At 35.2% G+C, this 21,119-nt stretch overlaps 1 protein-coding gene across 5 annotated transcripts in view; it reads right to left on the bottom strand.

Annotated features, from left to right (window-relative positions):
* Positions 1 to 21,119, bottom strand: part of DLC1 (DLC1 Rho GTPase activating protein) — a 245,931-nt gene that overhangs the window by 198,199 nt on the left and 26,613 nt on the right. Inside the window, exon 1 of one of the 5 annotated variants that reach the window (XM_063157211.1) lies at positions 14,132 to 14,147. The exons of 2 other annotated variants lie outside the window; for them this stretch is intronic. The gene's annotated coding sequence lies outside the window, so the exon portion shown is untranslated. Of the gene's footprint in view, positions 1 to 13,090; positions 13,531 to 14,131; positions 14,148 to 21,119 lie in introns of those variants that run through there. 2 more of the 5 variants (XM_063157208.1, XM_063157209.1) reach the window with 2 other exon arrangements.

Below are 21,119 nucleotides of genomic sequence, written 5' to 3'. Positions count from 1 at the left end.
CACAAGAACTGTCAGCACTTAGCATGGATCTGGTTATTGATTTCAGCAATAAAGAAGATTAAGTAGTGAGTTTGTTCTGGGTCATTTCAGTCCACTAAGGCAAATTCTGATTGCCCACCAGGCCACAAAGCTGCCTTGACAAATCACATGCCTGAAAGTATAGAAGTATTTATCTTGAAAGAAATGCAGAATTATGCCTGGGCAACTGAACCTCCATAAATTATGCCTTGACAAACTGACTTTCAGGATAGGCTTGTACACAGTCCTAGATCTTTAACCTTCTTTTAGGAATGGCAAGCTTCATTTCACATTTACATTTTCCACCTCTGTGGAGACTCTGCTTAAAAGAACATATATTCATAGAGTATATGAAATTCCATGCACAAGTCATTAGTGTGTGGGAGGCTGAGCAAAATGGAAAATAACACACAGAACCAGGCCAAAAAAACTATCTGCTTTCAGAGGCAAATTTTAGTAGTAAAATGTTAATAAAATTTTATAATTCTCTCTTCTTTCCTGATCAAATATGAAATTAACCCTAAATATTAAAATATAAAATGGAATTATTGTATCAATTTGCTGCACATTCTTATTCCGATTTCATCTTTATTTCTAAGTGAGTGTGGTTCAAACTTACCGGAATGATAAATCAATAGTGAAAATACTTTCAACTTCTGCTGCACCTTTTCCTGATGGACACTAAAGCTCTTCAATTAAAATAATTTTACAGTCACCACAGTGTTTTGTTTTGATCTTTGAAAAGATGCATGTTTACTAGAAAGGGCTCAATGATTTCTACTGTCCTCCATGAGCAATGTTTGGAGTTGCACATGGATACAACTCATTTGCAGATTCCCTTTCCTCCCCTACTAGAACACTACCCTCATCTACTTTAGAGAAAATTAAACATGGTTGCTGCAGCCATATAGGGACATTTCTGACAACAATTGATAAAGACACTAGAAGTTCAGGGTACAAAACTAAAAAATGCAACTTCCTAATGACATACATGCATCCACCTACCTAATTAATGCACAGAAGGCAGGCTCTCAGAGACTTAATGGGAGTGTGTTAATCTTGCTGCTGCTGCATGGACTTACAGAAGTCTGTTGCTGTTTTTTTCATTTTTTGGATGCTGTGAGTTATATTTCATGGGGGATGAAAACCAAATTTTACTTTAGGAACCTTTCTGTTTTTACTTGCATTATCACTATTTTTGGCTGCCTCATAGACTGCAGAAAAATTATTAAACAGAGAAATATAAAATACTTTGCTTGAAATGCAAGACAAATAATTATTGTTCTCTAACAAATGAGTGTGTGTTAGCACTTAATATGAAAATCTACAGTACATATGTCACCTCCCCAGGCAGCTTCACCAGCAGCTCCTGAAATCCCCTCATTCCCATGGTGCATGAAGGAGCTCAGAGCTTGGTGACAGCTTACTTTTCTTCTGCTCCCTCTCCACTCCTCAAAGACCATGTTAACAATTCAGAAGTTATTTTCCTGCTGTAATTGCTTGACACTTAAGGGCTGACAAGAAAATTTCTTTTATTTCTACCTATTTGTTCATGACAACTTATTTCCCTTCACTCACATGCAAGCACATAAGCTGTGCCTTGGAGGGTTCACTGCTCCTCTGGACCTCTGGAAGAGATTCTCTGACAGAGAACCAAGTGCACTGCCACTGTGAGAAGAAAGCATTCCTGTCTCAATCACTGCTTTTCTGCTGTTGCTACTCATTTTCATTTTTCTTGACATGCAGCATCTTTCACAATCTGAGAAATGCCCCTCTCAAGTCCATTTGTACTTTTGCCCAAGGGAGGAAGCATCCCCCTTTCTTACTTTCTATTCTTGCCATGCCACAACTAGAAACCATTACATGTGATTTCTGCAGAATTTAAGACTGTCAGATGAACCATTACCAGTCTGTTGAAATGTTTTCCAGAGTGAACACACCTTTTCTTCTGATCAAAACATCTATCAATATGATATAGTCCACTCAGCTGTTGCTATATTTCAGACTTATATTTTGCTTTACTTTTCAACAGTGCTGTTTGGTATTGCTTAGTACTATTAACTTTCTGAAGAACAAAAGTTTGAAACAAAAATACAAAGGATAAAACTTCTGGGAAAAATTTCTTGATCCTAGGTTTGAATTAAGGAATATTGCCAACATTGAGCCAATAGGTAATTCTTGACCTATAGAAACTGAAACTGAGAAGTGGGTCATCAAACTGCAGCAGAAGCCCATTCAAGAACCTTCTATGATGCTTCACATTGTTTACAAAATTAGATGTTAATTTAGATGGATTTTGTAATAATTTACTGCCTATCTCACTGTAAAATATATAAATGAAAAGTAGGGCAAACATTTAGGTTAGTTTATTTTTGGAAACTTTGTGTCTAGTCTCACAGAACTTGGTGACTTTACAGCTGATAAAGTAGAAAATGATGATGAGCTGGTAGGCTGTCTTACAATTAGACTGTCTAACATTTTCCTTCAATCAGAATTCCTGTGATTTTTTTTCAGACAACTCATATTAAACTGCATGCAGAAGGCTTTCAAAACACACAGAGAGAATTTCTTTTTTCTCATGGAAGTCCACTCAGATTTGGCTGTGCTACAGATTTTTCAAGATATGTTTTACCTTCTCTTGCTTCCCTCCTCAAGGAAAAATGACCCTTTACAAGAACTATCCTTGCACAAACCCAATACTAGGACTGACACCTGTGAAAGCTGCATCGGGAAGAAATGAGCCTTGGAGCTAGGGAGAGAATGGAAAGGGAAGGAAGGACACTTGGATGTGGAACTGTGGCTGTGCAGACCTGTCAGGACAGCTTCCCTTCTGGGGCTTAGGACAGACCATATAAACATCCCAGTTACAAGAATACAAGGGCAGAAGCACACTACTGGGGCTCTCTGGTCCTACATCTTGCCCCTCAGACTTCCAGGACATGGGAGTGGATCCCTGTTTTTCCCAGAGTGGAAGAAAGAGATAAGGAGAGAAACACAGGGCCACGCAGCAATAGCAGCCATCACACAAGCCCAGGCAGTGAACCCCAAGCCATTAGGAGCAAAGGACTATGGCAAAAGCAGGCTTAAGTAAGGCACTGCTGTGCAGGACACTTGGTGGCATCTCCGTATGGCCAAAGCAAGCACTGCCACTGACCCAGGTGTGACATCTCTGCTGCCTGCACCAATTCCTCCATTCTGACCATTCATTGTACCATATTCGACTGCCACCTTGCAATAAATGGAAAAGCTTTGGAAGGAAGCAAGTTGCAGAGAACACAGGACAGCTCACAAAGTCTGTGGCAAGAAAGTTTTTGAGAGGGCAACCCAGGCAGTACAGTCCCACCATCATGCCAGTGGAATTTAATTTTTGCTAATGTTTTACATGGGATGCAAATTTTTTCTTTAAAAAAAAAAAGTAAAAGGCAAAGCATTAACTTATGAACAAAAACAAAGATGAAAGACTGTTTCATTACATTTTTTACATAGCAGGAGTATGTGAGCAATGGAGATCAAGCAGAAATATTTATTTTGTTATCATTATTTTATCTTCATTGGTCTGTGACCCCAGTCAGCAAACTTTGTTTAAGGAAGTCTAAGTGAACAGGGTCTGTTTCCTATAAACTCATCTCACATCTCCTGGTCTGGCTTGCATACAGCTCTTTCCGTAACTCCATACCAATCTCTGACACAGAATGTTGTTTACAAATAATTTGAGATAAAACATAAGCCTCTAGGTCTTCACTCAGCTATTTATTTTAAAAGATCTCCTGCTTTTAAAATGCAATCCTTCATTTCTTATTTCCTGGACATAGACCACCGTTGGATTTCACTGAAGTGGAGGCTTACCTTGTCTGCAGTTTCTATGTAAGCAACATTTGCAGTGAAGGGTTTTAGACCATGCTAAGCCCTGCTGTCATAGAGTAGAAATATAAGGATTGTTTTTTGTGGGATATTAATCTAGTCAATACCAGATGCAGGTTTTTTGATTTCTTTAATATTTAAAAACAAATGCTAAAACCAGTTTGAATTTATAATTATCTAAAAATATTTACAACTTTATGCTAAAAATTAGAAATAGCATAGTACTCATACAACAAGTACTTCTTCAGAATGAAATAATAAAACAATTTAAATGTTTTATATAACTTTAATGGTCAGGTTTGCATGTATATGCATGTTTTTTGTACTTATAAATGTGAACACAAACTATTAAATATAGGTGTTGCTGATTTTTGTACAGATAAACACAAATATATCCCAATATTGTCCTTTCACAGGATACTTGTCCTTTTCTTTGATGAGATCTTACTGTTGGTTTCCAGCCATGAATCAGTGGACAGAAATAGACACAAGCAGTACTAAGTCCAACATACAAACATTCCTTCCAGCACACCCTACCATACAGGATTTTAAAATTGCTGCCCAGGTATAGATCAAAGAGCACACAACTGCTAGCACCTCCCTGATAAGTCTGAGGAACTGACTCCCATTGAAGCATCTGTTAGGAGAGATTCCAAGAACATGAATTGATTGGGAACCAAATATTAGAATTGCATAACAATACTCAAATGAAATATTACTGAACCTGTAACTCTAAAAGGTGTCCAAGTAACCCTCTTTTCTCTAAGGAACAAAAGGGGTTTCACATGTAGACAGGGCAAATCTGGGGAACTGCAAAAGGGACATTCTTCCAAGCTAATGGCAAATGCCTTTGAGGTCAGAGATGAGCTTTACTTGAGAGAGCCACAGAGCCAAAAGGGGTCCTGAGCAGGGACTGGAGCAGGGGTACAGGGGAAGTACTGCCTCTCTAGGATAAGAGAATTTTTCCAATCTCCCTCTCTCTGATCATTAAAAGGAAGACAAAGCAGAGGGATTTCTTGCCCTCAAACCCCCATCTCCCTACCAGGTCTCATGAGCAGTGTCTCCACAGAGTGAAAAGGTGGCAGAGATGGGGAAGCTCTCTGCACACACAGCCTTGGGTTGCTGTGAGCAATGATTGGATGAAACAAAAGCTGGTTTGAAGTCAAATAAGAAAAAGGCAACTTGGTTGTGAACTACTTACATGCAAACCTGACTTCCATATGCAGTTAATTGGCTAAAAAATCTAATTAATAACGAAAATATAAATTAACAAAAACCGGAAACTAAATATGAAACCAGAAGTGAGAATATGTGACTGATTTTTTTTTTAATATAAAGAGAGAGATTATTAATAGTTTTGTGAAGGCAGGTATTAAAAACTTTGTTTTTCAGATTATTCAGAACAAGAAAAGAAGTAAAAGGATAACATTTTCTGTCACCAAATTGAAATGGAGAACTAGGAGATTAAATTGCATATGAAACTCTCTGTAGTAAATAAAATGGCATCCAGTGATTAAAAAATACTTCTAATTATAAATTAATATTAAAAGTCTCTGTTATATCATCTACCAATCCAGAAAACAAACCCAAAAGTGAGTCAGTGTGGCTGTTAATCTGCTATTGAATTTCAAACTCAGTGATAATTAAAGGATATGTAGCACAATAGGCAAAGGAGAGGCTGGGCATACAGTGGCATCATAAAAAATATTTTCTAAATTCTTGTTATGCAATGAACAGAAAACTGCATGTAATGGTGGCAATTCCATCTCAAAACCAGAAACAGAATAGGAACACATACAGCAAAAACAACAGAAAGGATAAAAAAGTATGATATAACTTCTGTCTGAAGGGCCATGAAATACATGACCGTTTCCTATCTGGGAAAGAGAGAATTTAGAACCATATAAAAATCAACAGTATCATGAAGAAGGAGAACATTTATTCACTGTGCCTCATACAGCAGGAATTTGCAGAAGTGCAAAGTAGAAATAGGAAGCAGAAACATTAAAATGCACCAAAGAATATTTTCTTTGCTTGTCCATGTAAGTAAATAGAAGATATAATATATAATATATATAAATATCCATCATACTGCAAAACATTTAATTTTTTTCTGTTTGTTTTTTGTTTGTTATTTCTGATATAAGAAATACAACACAGGAAATTAATCAAGCCCCGTACCTGAAATTGTTTTTCTGACTTGATAAGGATTTCCCCATTCCTTCAGGTATTAATTTTATTATACTTTTAACAAACTATTTTCTTTTCTTCTTCACAGATTCTGACATATGTCATATATGCTTACTGCAGTTTACTGTCACTGGAAAATGTCTAACACACTTAAGTTTATAAACATCCTTCCTTTGGAAGATATTTAACATGTTATAAAAACTGATATTGTCCAGTGGCATTATAAGACCTCAATACATTAGACACCACAAAATGTAAAGTCAAGTTGGCAAATTATTCATTCAGAGACTTCAAAAGTCTTGCTTGTTTTGTGAAAATATTATTGGCTCCTAAGATATGAGCCCAAACTTTGTCAATAGGCCTTAATGTATGGCTTTAAAACATAAAACATCATGGAGTCCTTTTATTTTCTCTTCCTCAAAAAGCAGCTGCATTACCAGTGCTCATCATCATACAATGAAGAGCTTTTACTTGTAGCCAACATGTGATTACAGAGGGTTTTAGCTTGGTTGCATTTGTATTTGGTTCATTTCCAGTGCTGAGCCTCAGATTAGCCAAAGCTATTCCTCAAGGATGAGAAAGGAGAAATGACTGGATCCAAACTGATCCACAGTTATCCAGGCTTACTAAAAATCTATGTAGTTTGCACCCAATTTAATTATCAAATCAAAACCAATTAAACACTGCATTTAAAATATCCAACTTTATGTTTCTGTCCTATTTTGAATAGCCAACAGTGAAATATTATTTTCTCAAGTATTTATAGCACAGTGGTACCATTTTACTGTAATTTTGTTAGTTGCAGGTTAGTAATAATCAACATTAAAGTCTTTTTAGCAGTTATGAACATCCCCTTTACCACAGTATCACTGCAAAGTGAAAACAGCCATCAAATTTACACTCAAAAGTAAAAAGGTTTTAAGCAAAAAAATGGTTTTTAGCATAGACATTTTAAGAAGAAAATTAGACCCATCTAGCAATTTGGATCTGTGAGTCTACTGGTCTTCAAAATTTAGTAGTGTGAAGGTTATTATAGATACTATCCTGATTCCATAATTTAAATTTCTTGTTTCTTTGTAATAAAAGTAATCTAAGGTGTAAAGGTTTAAAGTCTTCTTTTTCCATAGGAGGTTTATGTGGAAAATTCATCTGTCTGCTAATCCTCCCCCCAAATAATTTTGGCTCTCTATGCCCAGAAAATAGAAAAGATAACATAATTTATAGATTTCTTACACGCCCTCTCACTCCCTGGTTGAATTGGAAGCATCCTGAAAAGACATTAAATGAGAAAAGGTCATCCCATGGGACATGGCAACCCAGAAAACTGTGGCTATTATTTTTGGTCCTGAATTAAGGAAATGTTTTTCCACAAATATGTTCCCCCTTCCCCAAATTGAAGAAATTTCATTTTCTTGCCCGCTCAAGTGAAAAACGAATAATTTAGCTACTGGAGGTCTTTTTGAAAACAATATAAGTTAATCAGTTTGTATTCCTGTTGCCTTTTAGATTTAAGGTTCTGATATGCTGTGTTTATTTAAAAAAAAAGTTGCTGGTGTTCATTATAGCCATGAGCTATGAAACCTCTATAGTATGAGATACTACTGACAATGACTTTTGGCAACCAGCCTCCTTACTGAATTGTAGGGGTCCTGTTCTCATTCCTAGTGTAAACACTAAAAAATATTTTTGGCATTATTTTGCCTATATTTGTACTTGAAGAGCTGAAAATTATTTTCTCCCATTGAGAAAGACAAATATTTTATCATGGAGAGTCTACAGAGAATGACTACTGAAGACACTGTGCTTTTTGGTGGGAATGAACCATTAGCAGAATCATTCAGAATCCCATTTGTTTGCACCTGTGAAAAAGTACCGAGAGCAAATTGAGCAAGTATGTATGGAATGTAGCTGAAGATGTGAAAAGCAAAAATTATTCCAAATGGCAGCTGTACCACTATTTATTTGAAATTAGAGAGAGAAATAACATATAATGTACACAGAGTGCTTTGTAAATGTACTTTATAAATTTAATTTATCCTCCAGGTTGGTGAAACTGGGAGGAAAAAGTCAGCATCCAAACCTAACCCTGAAATCGATTATATTTCATTATATTATTCCTATTTTTGAATTCAGGAAACCTGTCTGTCAAAGGACTTTTACAGAGTATGTGTTTCTCACCTCTATATCCCCTTTCTCTCTGACTTTCATAGGCATAGTGTGAATACATCTGCTACAGTCAAAAGACATTCTCCACAGTATTTTCCAGAGTGCCTCAATTCCAAACTCATCAGCTGGTCTCCTGATTTTATAATGATATTCTTCTACTTAGCATCTGTAGCCTGCCTGGAAAGATATGCTCAGCCCTGGAAATTGCTGTTTCTGAGTACATAACTACAGGAAAAATAAAGCAGATGACTTGTGAGCTCACATGGAGATTTTCCCTTGATTGAGATCTATTTCCTTTACCGCCTACCAATTCTCTCAAAACATGCAAAAGCTTTTAAAAAACCTGTATATCCAGTATGGTATACCCAATTAAGCTGACAGTGACTCAATGTGTGGAAGTTGTCAGTGACATCTGCACATAGGTATTTGATGGTACTAGAGTGTAAAATTGTTTCTGTATATGGAATCCTCAAAATCCAGATTTTGCTGTGGAGGATACAACTCTTAGAAACTGCCCTTTCAGAAAAAACTTCTCAGTATAGTAATTATTGAAAGCTACCAACTTTCTCTGATAAAACAGCCTTAACTGAAGATAACCAATTAAAGCAAAACGAAAAGGGATATCTCAATTTAGCTGCAGACAAAATAAATGTGTAATGAATTTAACAGTACAACTTCTAGTGTGTTGAGCCTCTCAGGACTGCTAAGAATTGGATTGTTAAGTGCTCCAGACTGAAAAAGTGAATCCAAAGTTAGTTCTCCTCGCCCTTTACATGTGTGTGGCATTTAAGAGAAAATTCATGAGCAGGTCAAAAAAACTTCATATTTTGTGATAGTCTTAGCAAAGATGCTAGTAATACAATACTAAGGTTATGAAAGCCCGTTAATAAGGTGCAGCTTTAATAATGTAACCCCAATTGTTTTGGCCTGGCATATTTGTCACTGTTTCCTCTTGCTCCTTCCATCTTCTCTTAGCTCCTTTAGCAGAAAAACACATTGCCACAATCCTCCATTCTACTCCAGATTTTCCTCACTTCTTAGTCTAATGATGTTTATTTCAAACTCACCACTGACTCCCTTTTATCCCAAAATTTTTTATCACTAGGTGAACTTTCCACAAGTACCACGATGTTCAACTTGGAACATTTATTTGTTCTAGCATTAAAGACTATTTCTAGTGGTTTAATGCTATTGTGAAACTCTCACCAATCTACGCAGAAACTCTACAGCTGATAAAGAGTGAGCAAGAGGGTGGGAGAACCAATGGAAATTCAGAGGTAAGAAAATTGATTATAAAATTTCCCAAAGTTCAGGGGCATTTCATTGAAAGCTAATAGATTTTGACACAGGAATAACCACCAGGAAGTATCACATATCACTGTAAGAAAAAGAAGAGCATAGATGAAAGTGAAGGCTAGAAGTAAAGAGCACACAGTATGAGTGAAATTGATTTTAATGATACACACAGCCTAAGCAAACTCTGTATTTGGGATGTGACTGATGTAAAATACACCAATGATAAAACTCAAAGCATTACTAATCTCAACATAAGTGATTTTTATCATTAAAGGGAAACAAGCAACTATAGAAATAATGGATTTGAAATTATCTACCAACAGACTGTTCTTAAATAAATAATACCTGAAAGTGTCAACAAATATCAATGGTGAAATATTAAACATAGTGAAATTCAATATCAGTAGTTATTAAAATGAAATAATCACATATGACATGCATAGTATTTACATGTAAAAATTCTAGATAATTTTTGTTTGAGGTATAATTTATGCATATATACATGTATGCATCTGTATACATGTATATATACATAAGAAAACACACATATATTAAAAATACACCAGTGTATCCAGCCCATCTTAAAGTCCTTACTAAGAATTCAGAGTGATCATCTCCTTTGGATGACATATTTAAAGCCCTGGTAGACAAGAACCTGAGCAACCGGCTCTAGTTGAGCCCACTTTGAATAACATGTTGGATCAGAGACCTCCAGAGGCTCTCTCCAAATAGGAAGGAAATCAGATCTGACACTTCTGGATATGCTATTTCAATGCCTGTGGCCCTTATGTTACTCTGGTTTTGTCTTTTTGCTTTTTATTTTGTAAAAAGAACAGAAGACCAACAACCCACCCTGCTTTGTTTCTTTCTCCAGACAAAAAAAAAAAAAAAAAGGAAAATGGAACCACATGAATAAAAGAAAAAAGGAGAATGCTGTAAAATATAGCTTCTTTTTGAGAAAAGAGGAAAACATTTGTAAATTCTCTTCCTCCTTCTGCTACTGCTGTCCTCAGGGAAGTTTTATAATAAAGAAGATACATTCCAGCAACAACATTCATGTTAAGAACAACAGAAAACTATTATATAAAATGTGGCTTAATACTTGTGACAATCAAGAAAAATAAAATTAAGTAACTTTTGAGACTTAACGAAAAAGCCAAAACGGGAATTCTTAGATTGCTCCATCACCTAAGGAACAATTTTTGAATTGATTTTTAGCCCAGCACTTTAAAAGAACTACTCTAAGCCTTGCCTATTTAAAAACTGCATAGACAGGCTGTTGTCTTTACTTTTCATTTTCTTTTAGGAGGGATTGCTTTGTGTCACAGAGGTGTTTGTGAATTAGGCCTAAATATAAAAATTTTGTTCTGAGTATGGCATTTGACATGAAGGTCAACAGGTACAACTTAAAAAGAAAATTAGTTTTCAGGCACATAAATTTATGTGAAGAAAAGCTATTTGAATAATTCCCATTACATGGATGTAACCATTTGCATTGATTTTTCTCAAGGCAGCAGGCATAAATTCATTACTTCCTTCAAGGGAGTAATTTAATCCAACTATTCGCGCTATTTTCTTGTTTCACATAAAGAACTTTAGGGTTCCTGAAGGAATACAGCAAGGTCAAAAAACTCTAGATGCTCATTTTCCATGTTCATTGTTGCTATATATCTATAAAATAATTTTCAGAGGTTTTTTTAGACCATAACTTTTCTGTGAATCCTTCTTCTTGCACAAACATATCTTAAAAATCCAAACAAGGTAAGCATAACAGAGAAATCAGACTAAGTAGAACCAGAAGCTGAATAGTGATTTGTCTCCAGGACTTTCATTTAAACCTTCTAAATCAAAAATGGAGGCATTTATCAATGAAGGATTTTCTTATCATCTACAAGAAATTTCAGAGTTTAAGGAGAAAATACTTTCTGGGTTCTCTTCTGCTGTTCACCCTGTAGTTCAACTGCCTCAGGTGTCAAGTATTTGCATCTGCAAGTGAGGTCAGATGAGGTCATTATATGCTTTAAACCCCAGAAGTGGTGCTGCAGAAGATAACTGCTTCAGAGGGAAATTTTTCTCCTGTTTAACTGGAGCACTCACTAATACTAAATACGTGCACTTATACTTGCAGCAGCAAGCATGGGAACACAGTGCAGTAAAAGCCACTAAAGCCAAATCCTTTGAGACATCAGTGTTCCAGCAGAAATTTCACAAGGATGACAAAAAGACTCAGTCAAATTCCTCTCAACTTCCCAGTCCCACAACTTTCAGCTCACAGCTCTCCCAAACCAGAGCACTGGAGAAGACTTGTCCATAAGGAAATATGAGACTGTGATATTAAAATTCACCCCAGAATATACTCAGGAACACTTTACTGCCTATTGGTTGTTTCCCGTCCAGTTAAGATGCATTCTCTTTACAACTCAGAGCCAATTCTGACCACCCTGAACAATTTTCTTCCTCCAAATGGCAGTAAAGTGCACAATTCTCCGTTTATAACAGAGGAGATATTTTACCCCATTCTGGAATATCCTTATGTCTTTTCACACCACAAAGTCATTTCCTTTCACAACAATCATTTGGAAGAATACTAAAAGCAAAGTTAAAATATTATTGAATTAGATGAACAGATGACTTCTCTTTAGTTACCAATCTGACCAACAACTACATGGAGTCCTAATGCGAGAAACAGAGAGAGAAAGAGAGAAGGAGAGAGAGAAAGCAACAATTTCCAGGAAGACAAAGAATACTATATAGATTGACATTAAAAAATGCTTCTCATATACAGAACAAATTAATAATTAAATCACATCTTTACATAAAATATAAATGCATTCACATATCCGTGGAAGATACTATCCTGTTTTTCTCCCTAAACTCTTTAAGAGCAGATTCTTGTTATTTTTATTAGTTACATGTTTCCTAGGTTAGGAAGATAAAAAGAGTAAATCTGTGCATCCTCCCAAAAATTATACTCGGCTGACATTTACTGAATTGTACTTTACCTCTTCTAAATGCTAGTACAGCATACAGTAACTTCTGTATCTAATAATGCATTACTAAAAATCTAATTTAGGTAAAGCCAACAAAAAAACCTTGAAATTTCAGATTTAAAGTATACACCTTTAAGACTGTATTGCCACTTCTATTACAAATTTCATCTAGGACTGAGAAAAGGCTATAGACCTAGCCCAGTGAGGTATAACTGATATATCTACATAAAACACTCCTCATTATCATTACTGCTGCAGTGGAGAGAGGGGAAGGTGGGGAGAGAGAAAAAAACCATAGCCCTAAATGCCCTCCCTGTTTTTAAATGAGGTGAAAAAACCCAAATCACTCACACTTAACTTTCCTATTTAATGTACATTAAAAAATATGCAAGCAATACCATACAGCTCTATTTATAAAAGAATGCAAATAAAGTTCAGCATTTCAAGCATATTTTTAAAAGACGAAGAAAAACACACAGAAATTTTTTATGGGTCTGGCATATTTGATAAACAGAGTTGTCACAGTTTACAACTAAATGTATATTTTTAAAGATTATAAAATTTTTTACCTCTCTTTCTAGTGCTGAGATCCTGAGCGCAGAACACTCCAGTGCTGGATACTGCTTGTTTCTTTCCTGAGGTTTTTCTTACCTTCTTTTATTTTTTTCTTTTTTTTCTTTAAAAAAATTTTTTTTGATAGTTAAAAGTACAGAAAGATTCCAAGACAGCCTTACCTAGATGAAGAGAATCAGGAATTCAGACATGACCTCCCTAAAATCTTTGGCCATTAGAAGAAGAAAAAAGCCCAAACAACAAAACGAAGAAGCAAACAAACAAAAGAGCCCAGTCCCAGCTAGCTCCAGCTAGCATAAAAGTTCAGATTTCGCTACTGAGATCATTGCTCTATTCTGAGCAGTTTTGCTCAATGTGTGATTCTAACAAAAACACCCTCTGCAGCTGGAGGGAGCCTTAGCTAAGCACGAGCCTGTCAAGCTTTTCCCAGTGACTTCTGTCTACTAAATTCAGACTGATGTTTTGTGAAAGGGGGCCTCAACAACCAGGCCCAGATTGCCTGAAAAGTATTTCCTGCCTTTGAGAGACAGAGGGAGAGAGACAGTGAGCCTGCCTGCCCGCGCCAGGGAGAGAGCGCAGAAATGGAGGGAAAAGAAAACATCAAGACTGAGTGTTTCAAGGCAGTCAGCTTTATACACTGCTGGGCTATTTCTGCCAAAGGAAAAAATCTCTACTACAGCTGCATAATGTAAAAATGTATTTAAACCTCTCCCTCCTGGATTTTTCTTTTAAAAAAATACTTTATGCTTCTCTAATGCTCATGCAAAGGTAGCAGTTATCAAGAACAACACGAGAACATTTCTGAAACACCTGGTCTTTGACGTCAGGTAGTGAGAAACATGGTCTAAACTTAACACATCACAGTGACAAAAGATCTAGTACTACTCTGTCGAACAAATATCCACAGTTAGGCAGATTCCATTTAAAGAAAAATGCTAAAATTGCATTCCTACTCAAGAGAATAAACTGGATATTAGAAAACAAATGCTGCAGTTTAAACACAATCATGTTGAAGGCAGTGGAATATCTTGCTTTACCTCTAGTGAGAATCCTCCAGAGTCACACAAATCCAGCATTGCAAAAGCAAAAGGACAGACTCCATCTTGATCATATTAGTATTTTGCTGACATAAAACAGTTGTAACTACTTCGTTCCAGTTTGACAGGCTGCCTGAATCATGTCTTCAGAGTAACCCACAGCATCTACATCCTTAGCTCTGTACAAATTTAGTGAATATCGTCTGTTTATCTTTTCTGCTTTCTTCTGCCTTCTCTGAAAGACTTCCTCTTAGCTGTTCCAGCCCGAGAACTTGGATTACCATTTGGTTTTGATTAAAACCAGATGGACAGCTCCGTGGAAGTTTGAGGGTAAGCTAATGGAAATTACTAGTATGGCTTTAATTAGTGTATTTATTAGTAATAAATATTAGCTATTCACATAACAAATTCTACTAATAAACACATGCAAACCCCCACCTTTGGCCACTGGTTTCATATTTAGGTGAAATAACTTACTTAGTATTTATTTTATTTAAGTCAGTGTGACTCATAATAGTAATCAACATGCACAATTTTACATTTTTTTACATTTTTAAGACAGAAAGTAGTGCTGTTGCTAAGTTTGTTCATCTTACCAAGTGGGTCAGTTATACATCACACTCTCTGATGACACCTTCAGCTGGTGTAAGCTTTCTTTATTTATTATTCAAAAATAGGTCTGAGTAAATGATTTTATGGTTATTTATCAGGTTATTCATTGGGAACTTTGGCCTTTGTCTGGCTTTGACAGGGAGCTACAGAGGTAACACATTGCAGATGTTTTTGCACAAAAAGTAATGTCTGGACATTTACTGACCATAAAGTCTGCATTCAGCAGGCCTGCCACAACTGGGGCAGGATATTTATTCTGAAAGGAGATAGAAGATCTTCTTAATTACTAACTGCTGATACATGAGCTCCGACCAGCCTCCAACAACTGCTTTTAACTGTTTATATAATGTCTTCATTAGCTCAATTAAATCTTTTCAAGGGCATTTCTTCAGTCAAAGAAAAGCCAGCCCTGTAGGGCTGTCTCCAGCTCCCACTAATATGGCCATATCTGGAGCTAATTTGTCAAGCTTTAGTTCCTGAGCATGTGGAACTTCGTGCTGAAATCTGCTAAATTTGCCGAATGTGGTCTTCGTTGTCACACATGTAATTTTATACATACAGTTTTCAGCCTTAAAATTACAGTATTAGCTTTAACAGTTAGTTGCAAAGTTATGCAGGCCCAAATGGAAGTGGGTTTGAAATTTTTCCCAGTAGCTTTCATGTACATGGATAGTGGAGGTAGACAGCCTTAAGTGGAATGATTTCCCAGCCTAACCTCTGCATCTTCAAAGGCGGAGGTCTTTGAAGCCCATAAAAGGAAACAGCACATGTGCTGGTAAACTCAGAACAGCCAGAAGCACAGCCCCAGAGGTAAATAACTTTTCAGGATTATTTTTAACTACATTTGGCTCCTCTCAGTTCTGAATCCATAACTTTTACTCCACTGTGAAGTGTGATTTATACTATTTCCCTGCAAGATTTCAGTTTGGAATTTAGTGAATAAGTTACAAGCTGTGAAGGGGCACATTTTATTTGCAATTATGCAATTGCACAAATTGCACAATTTTAAAATTTATGTTTATGGGAAAAAAATAAAACAAAAAGCCTTTAGTTTCCTTGCAGTTAAAATTTACTAAAACTGTTTGGCTTTATAATATCCAAAAAAAAAAGTGATGAAAATTTGAAACACACTGTTCCAAAAAAGTAAACAAATATTTCAAGACAGAATATTAATTATTTTTTTAAGAATTATTTTTCTTTAGCTAAACTTCACTTAATATTCCATCATAAACCTTTGGTTTTAATTAAATAAGGTGTTCTCTCTTTTATTGCAGAAGCCAGTCATAAGGAATAAGACATTGAAAAACTTATAAGTGGGGACATATTTAAAAGGTATGAGATTATTAGAACATGATATGCTATGTGAAACAGTTTCAAAAAGAAAACTTATTTCAGTTATTCTAGGGCTTGACAAAGAGCTGGAAAAAAGACCATTATAGACATTGTCTGTGCATTTCCTGTCTAAGAAAACTGAGGGCAGACTGTCTCCAAAATATCTTTTCCTGCTATCACATCTGCAGAAAGGAGGGGAATAACTAGAGTTTGAATACTTATTCAAAAGCTGCTTTAATGAAACTTTACAGTGGTAGAATAGAAAGAACATGTGAAATCAGAACACTTAAGTCTGAAATCTTAATAATTCTGTTTGATCTTGAACAATAAACAGAATGGAAAAAATTAGTAGAGGAATGGAGTACTAATGAGAAAGAAGGAAATTCACTAATAAGACCAGTTAATAGCACTTCCATTGTGGTCAGATTGACTATACTAAATTGATAGAATTTATCTCTTTGCTATTTCTAAGTCTAAGTCAAGCACAAAGGTGGTCTTTTTTCTTAGCACATCTGTAACTCAGAAAACCATATGTCTCAAAGCTAGGCTATATAAATCAAGTATTCAAAGAAATCCAATGTTCATTTAGGTAATGTTAGCTGAAGAGTTGTAATCTATTCTTATTATGACTACATTTTATTTCTAAATAAGAAAAATGTAGAAAAAAATCACGCATATATAATATTATTTATCCACAAACATTAAACATTTTTGTCATCCTAGTGTAAGCTGAGCACACTCCATGACATATTGTGGAAAGAGAAACTAATAATATGTTATTTCCACGATCCTATATAAAGTGAACTACCAAAACAATTAAAAAACTAAGAAGAATTCAAAGTAGTCAAGCAATTTCTGTTGTAGCAGTACACAGGCATTAATATAATGCAGATGTGGATATTTTCAGACGCTCTTTATTTGTCTGAAGATCTGATGGTCTTTTCTAGACCTCAAACTACACATGGTGGTAGGATCTTCCATAATTTAGTTGTTGCCCAGTCAAATCCCTACATAAAGCAATGAGAATTTATCTAAATCTCGCAGTTGGTTTATAGGAAATTATTAATGTATTATAGCTATAGTTTACTGAATGCAAAATTCAAGTAACTTATGTGAAACAGTATCCTCAGGGTTTGTGGACAGACCTAATCTGTTTTTATGCTTAAAAAGCAATCCTGCTGAGAAAGTCATGCGCTAAATAAGAAAAAGAAGAAGAACACCTGAGGTCTTACACTTACTTGTCTTAAGAAATAGAAGTTGCCATATCCCTTACGGAAAAACACAAAAGCTTTCACTAACATCATTCTTTTTTCTTAAAGAGCACATTTAGCCTGATATATTTCCCCTAAAAACTGAAGGATAGGAAAAAAAAAAACCCCTATTTTGTTTAAATACACCTGGAACTGCCAAAAGTACTGCAAGACAGAGACAAACAGCTCTATTTAAAAAACTATTTTCAAAACTGCCTTGTTTGCTTTTGTTTCACAGTGGAATTAGCTGATTTCACAAGGCATTCCGTACTTTCACATTTCATAGGTATCAAGTATATGATTTTGTTCTTGCCAAGACATTTTATGAAGATGTTTTTGATTTGATGAAATCATTATAAAACACAAGAGGGAGCAAGTGGAGGGAAAGAGAAGCATCCATCAGGCACACAGAGACTGGTATAACAGAATGGCTGGGATTGGGCATAGGAGAAACATGGATTTAATGTACTACTCCTGTTCAGGGACATGACCAGGTTTCCTGTATCCTTGACAGATCCCAGTGCATTGAATTGCAGTATAAATGTGCTGCACGAGGAAGTCTGAAAAAAGCTCTTTACGATTTTCCAGTCAAAATAAATTTACAAGTGACCATTTCAGCAAAATGAAATAAATTTGAATATATTAAAACTATATCTATACGCACAATTCTTCACTGCTAAGACTTTATGAACAGGATACAACTGAAACTGCTTGAAAAAATCCTTATCCAAATCACGAGGAGAAGGAATAATATTTGTGTGTATCACTATGAGAAGTAATGTTGGGATTTTTTTATAAAAACCATTCCAAATAAAATAAACATCCTTTCTAAATACAAAATTTATTTGGAATTTGCTAATTACGTTTCTGCAATTTGGAATATTGAATTCTAATTTTCAAGGACTTAACTACATAATTTAGACAGAAATAGTAGAATAATTTTTTAAAGAACCCTTTGCCTTGCATATATTTATAGACATTTTTGTTCTCAGTGATGCATTAATGAAAATAATTACTAAGCCATTAAAAGGTAAAAGAAAGTTAAGGCCCTTTTGGTTTTTATTCAAAGATTCTAACTTTTCCACAGAAGATAAACTCTCAAATCTGAGGCTGCTGCTGAGTCAGGCCCTAGCACCAAAGCACCAAAGTAATACGCCAAATGAAGATTAACATGGATTAAAAGAATGCAGTGACTTCCCAAATGAGTAGATGATAACACTCAGGCAGATTACCTATTTTTAGAAGTGTTTGTTCCATTTCCTGTTTTGGGATTTTTGATCATTAACATTCAGGATTGAATAATCAAAAAAAGGATTTTTTTTAATAGCATAGTAGTCTATTTGAAGTGGGTCTGTCAGGGTTGGTTACATTTTCCCTAACATGGATTGTTAGCCATTGCTACAAACAAATATAATTTGTTTTCAAGTTTCAAATATTGGTAGAAATTTCTGTGTCAGTATTTAAAAAATCTTTTCTTCACTAATATTCCTATGAAATCCTTTCAGGCTATTCTGTTTTAGTAGAGAAGAACATTTTAGAAACACCTAAGATAGAAGCAATCAAATGTTCAAACTTTTCTCAAACTAGGTCCCAAGTGTACCTTTTAGTGGACATGCTGGTTGATGTACACACCTTTTCTTACGCTGGAAAATTGATGACAAAAATTGCAATTACTGAAGGCCCCATGGAAATAAAACCTCTCACACCCTACAGCTTCATGTTTCTAGACAAATAAAGTTCAGCAAGACATTGTAAAACTATTTGGTTGATAGTGTTACACAATGATATAAGCTGAAGTTAAAGCACAGTTTCAAGAGCTCATCAAAGAATAAGTAGTTCTAGTCTCTCCGGTATATGCTATGCAGATTTTGGCATTGCTTCTACCTCTCAGTAATCAATCAGTATATCTGTCACAACTTGGCAACAAACTCAGAAAGCTGTGTATTGCTTAACTATATTTTACATTTCCTGTTGTGAAGACTGTATCTTCTATTTTGGGGATATCTTTCAATCAATTATTAGTTTTTAAATCAAGCCCCTATGAAGATAGGTTTTCTTTAAAAAAGCACAAATTTCAAGTAAAAGTATGAAGATAGATAAACTGCCCTCCGTTTTCAAGTCCTGTACAAAAGCATTGTGGTTACAAGATGAATTAAAATGATTTCATGGATGCAGGTGGTACATTTTATTTCCATAGAATTGACAAGCAGTGATAAAGCAGAATACATGTTTGCATATGGTAAATATTAAGGATGGTGCCATTAAATATTGGGTATGAGTAGACAATATGCAGCCAGATTCTTCAACATTCTTCATCTCTTAGTGAAGACAATTCTTTCCTTAAATCTCATGCATATTAATATTCTTGGAAGGATGTTGAAGTACATTTACATGAAAAGTCACATTTTATTGCTGTTAATGTTCTTGTGATAGGATCAAAATAATTCCACAAAACTCAGGGGAGATACTTCAATTTAAGGTCATTGAGGATCCGGTCCTGCTGTTTCAGACTTGAGTGAGCTGTTTGGATTCATCATTCCTAATTGCTTTCAGACCTGTGGAATGCCAGTCTCTCAATGGCCGTGTTATGCTCAGCATAGCTTGCATGAGAATTTTCAGACCTAGAACCTTCGAATCTCTAAGGCTGGGAAAGTCCTTTAATATCATCAATTTCTACCATTAATCCATCACAATTGTGTTTCCTCACTAAACCATACACCCAAGTGCCACATCCACGTACCTTTTGAACTGTTCCAGAAATGTTGACTCCACCACTTCCCTGAGTAGCCAGTTCCAATGGTTGACAGACCTTTCAGATAAGAAATTTTCCCTAATATTTAATCTAAACCTTCCCTGGAGGAAATTGAGACTGTTTCCTTTCTCCTTCTACTGATATTGGTTTTGTGGTATCCCTGTATTTATATTTACTATCAATTATTTTATATTTGTCTGCCTATCTAAAATATAAGAATATAAAATAATATAAAGAATAAAGAATATTTAAGAATATACAAGCTGCTGATCCATTTCCTAACTTTCTTTGTGTGGCTGGATGCATAAGAGCATTCGATAACCCCCAGAAGTTTATCATTATTTCTCATTGTAACAATGTAAATTTGTAGTTGGTGAAACACAGTGCTGGAGAAACACAGGGCTCTGTTTTTTCTGTTTGGATATTCACACTCTGATTAACATTTCTACAGAATCTGTAAAGTTTGTGCAAACTCTGCCGTCATTCTCTCTTTTGCAAAATACCCTAAAAATTTACCCTTTCTGTATCACTTTTCATTCCATGACTAACCTGTTTCAGCTTTGTAGTCAATAAGAAAATACTTATAATGGTAATATGTTTGCTCTTAAAACAAACCAATTAAGGCTGTTTGTCTGTTTCCTGAGAAAATACTTGAGAGAAAAACATAATTATTACTGTTTTCTTGAAGAAACCACCAGTTACTCAAAATAAAGTCAGACTTGCCAAACAATAGAGAATTATTGGCTTGCTTCAGACATATTCCTTCCTGGTATCATTTTATTTAGTATCATTAACCTTAGGTATGCTGACTTGAAGCAGTTTGCATGATTATTAGAAGAAAGTTTGTCTTTAGACATTCCAATGGTGCAGATAGTAACCATAAAGATAAATGAGACTTTGTGGGAGAAGACTCCATAAAATAACACTTTACTAATGTTACAGATGTAAAATTAATAAAAATTTAATACTTATTATGCTAAGTACTTAATATGTAACTAACATTTTAATAGTATATTTTACTGATATCCTAAAATATTATCAA

This window comes from Melospiza melodia, chromosome 5, assembly GCF_035770615.1.
Source record: "Melospiza melodia melodia isolate bMelMel2 chromosome 5, bMelMel2.pri, whole genome shotgun sequence".
NCBI lineage: Eukaryota > Metazoa > Chordata > Aves > Passeriformes > Passerellidae > Melospiza > Melospiza melodia.
The sequence above is the reverse complement of the archived record's forward strand: the minus strand, read 5'-3'. Positions and strand labels throughout refer to the sequence as shown.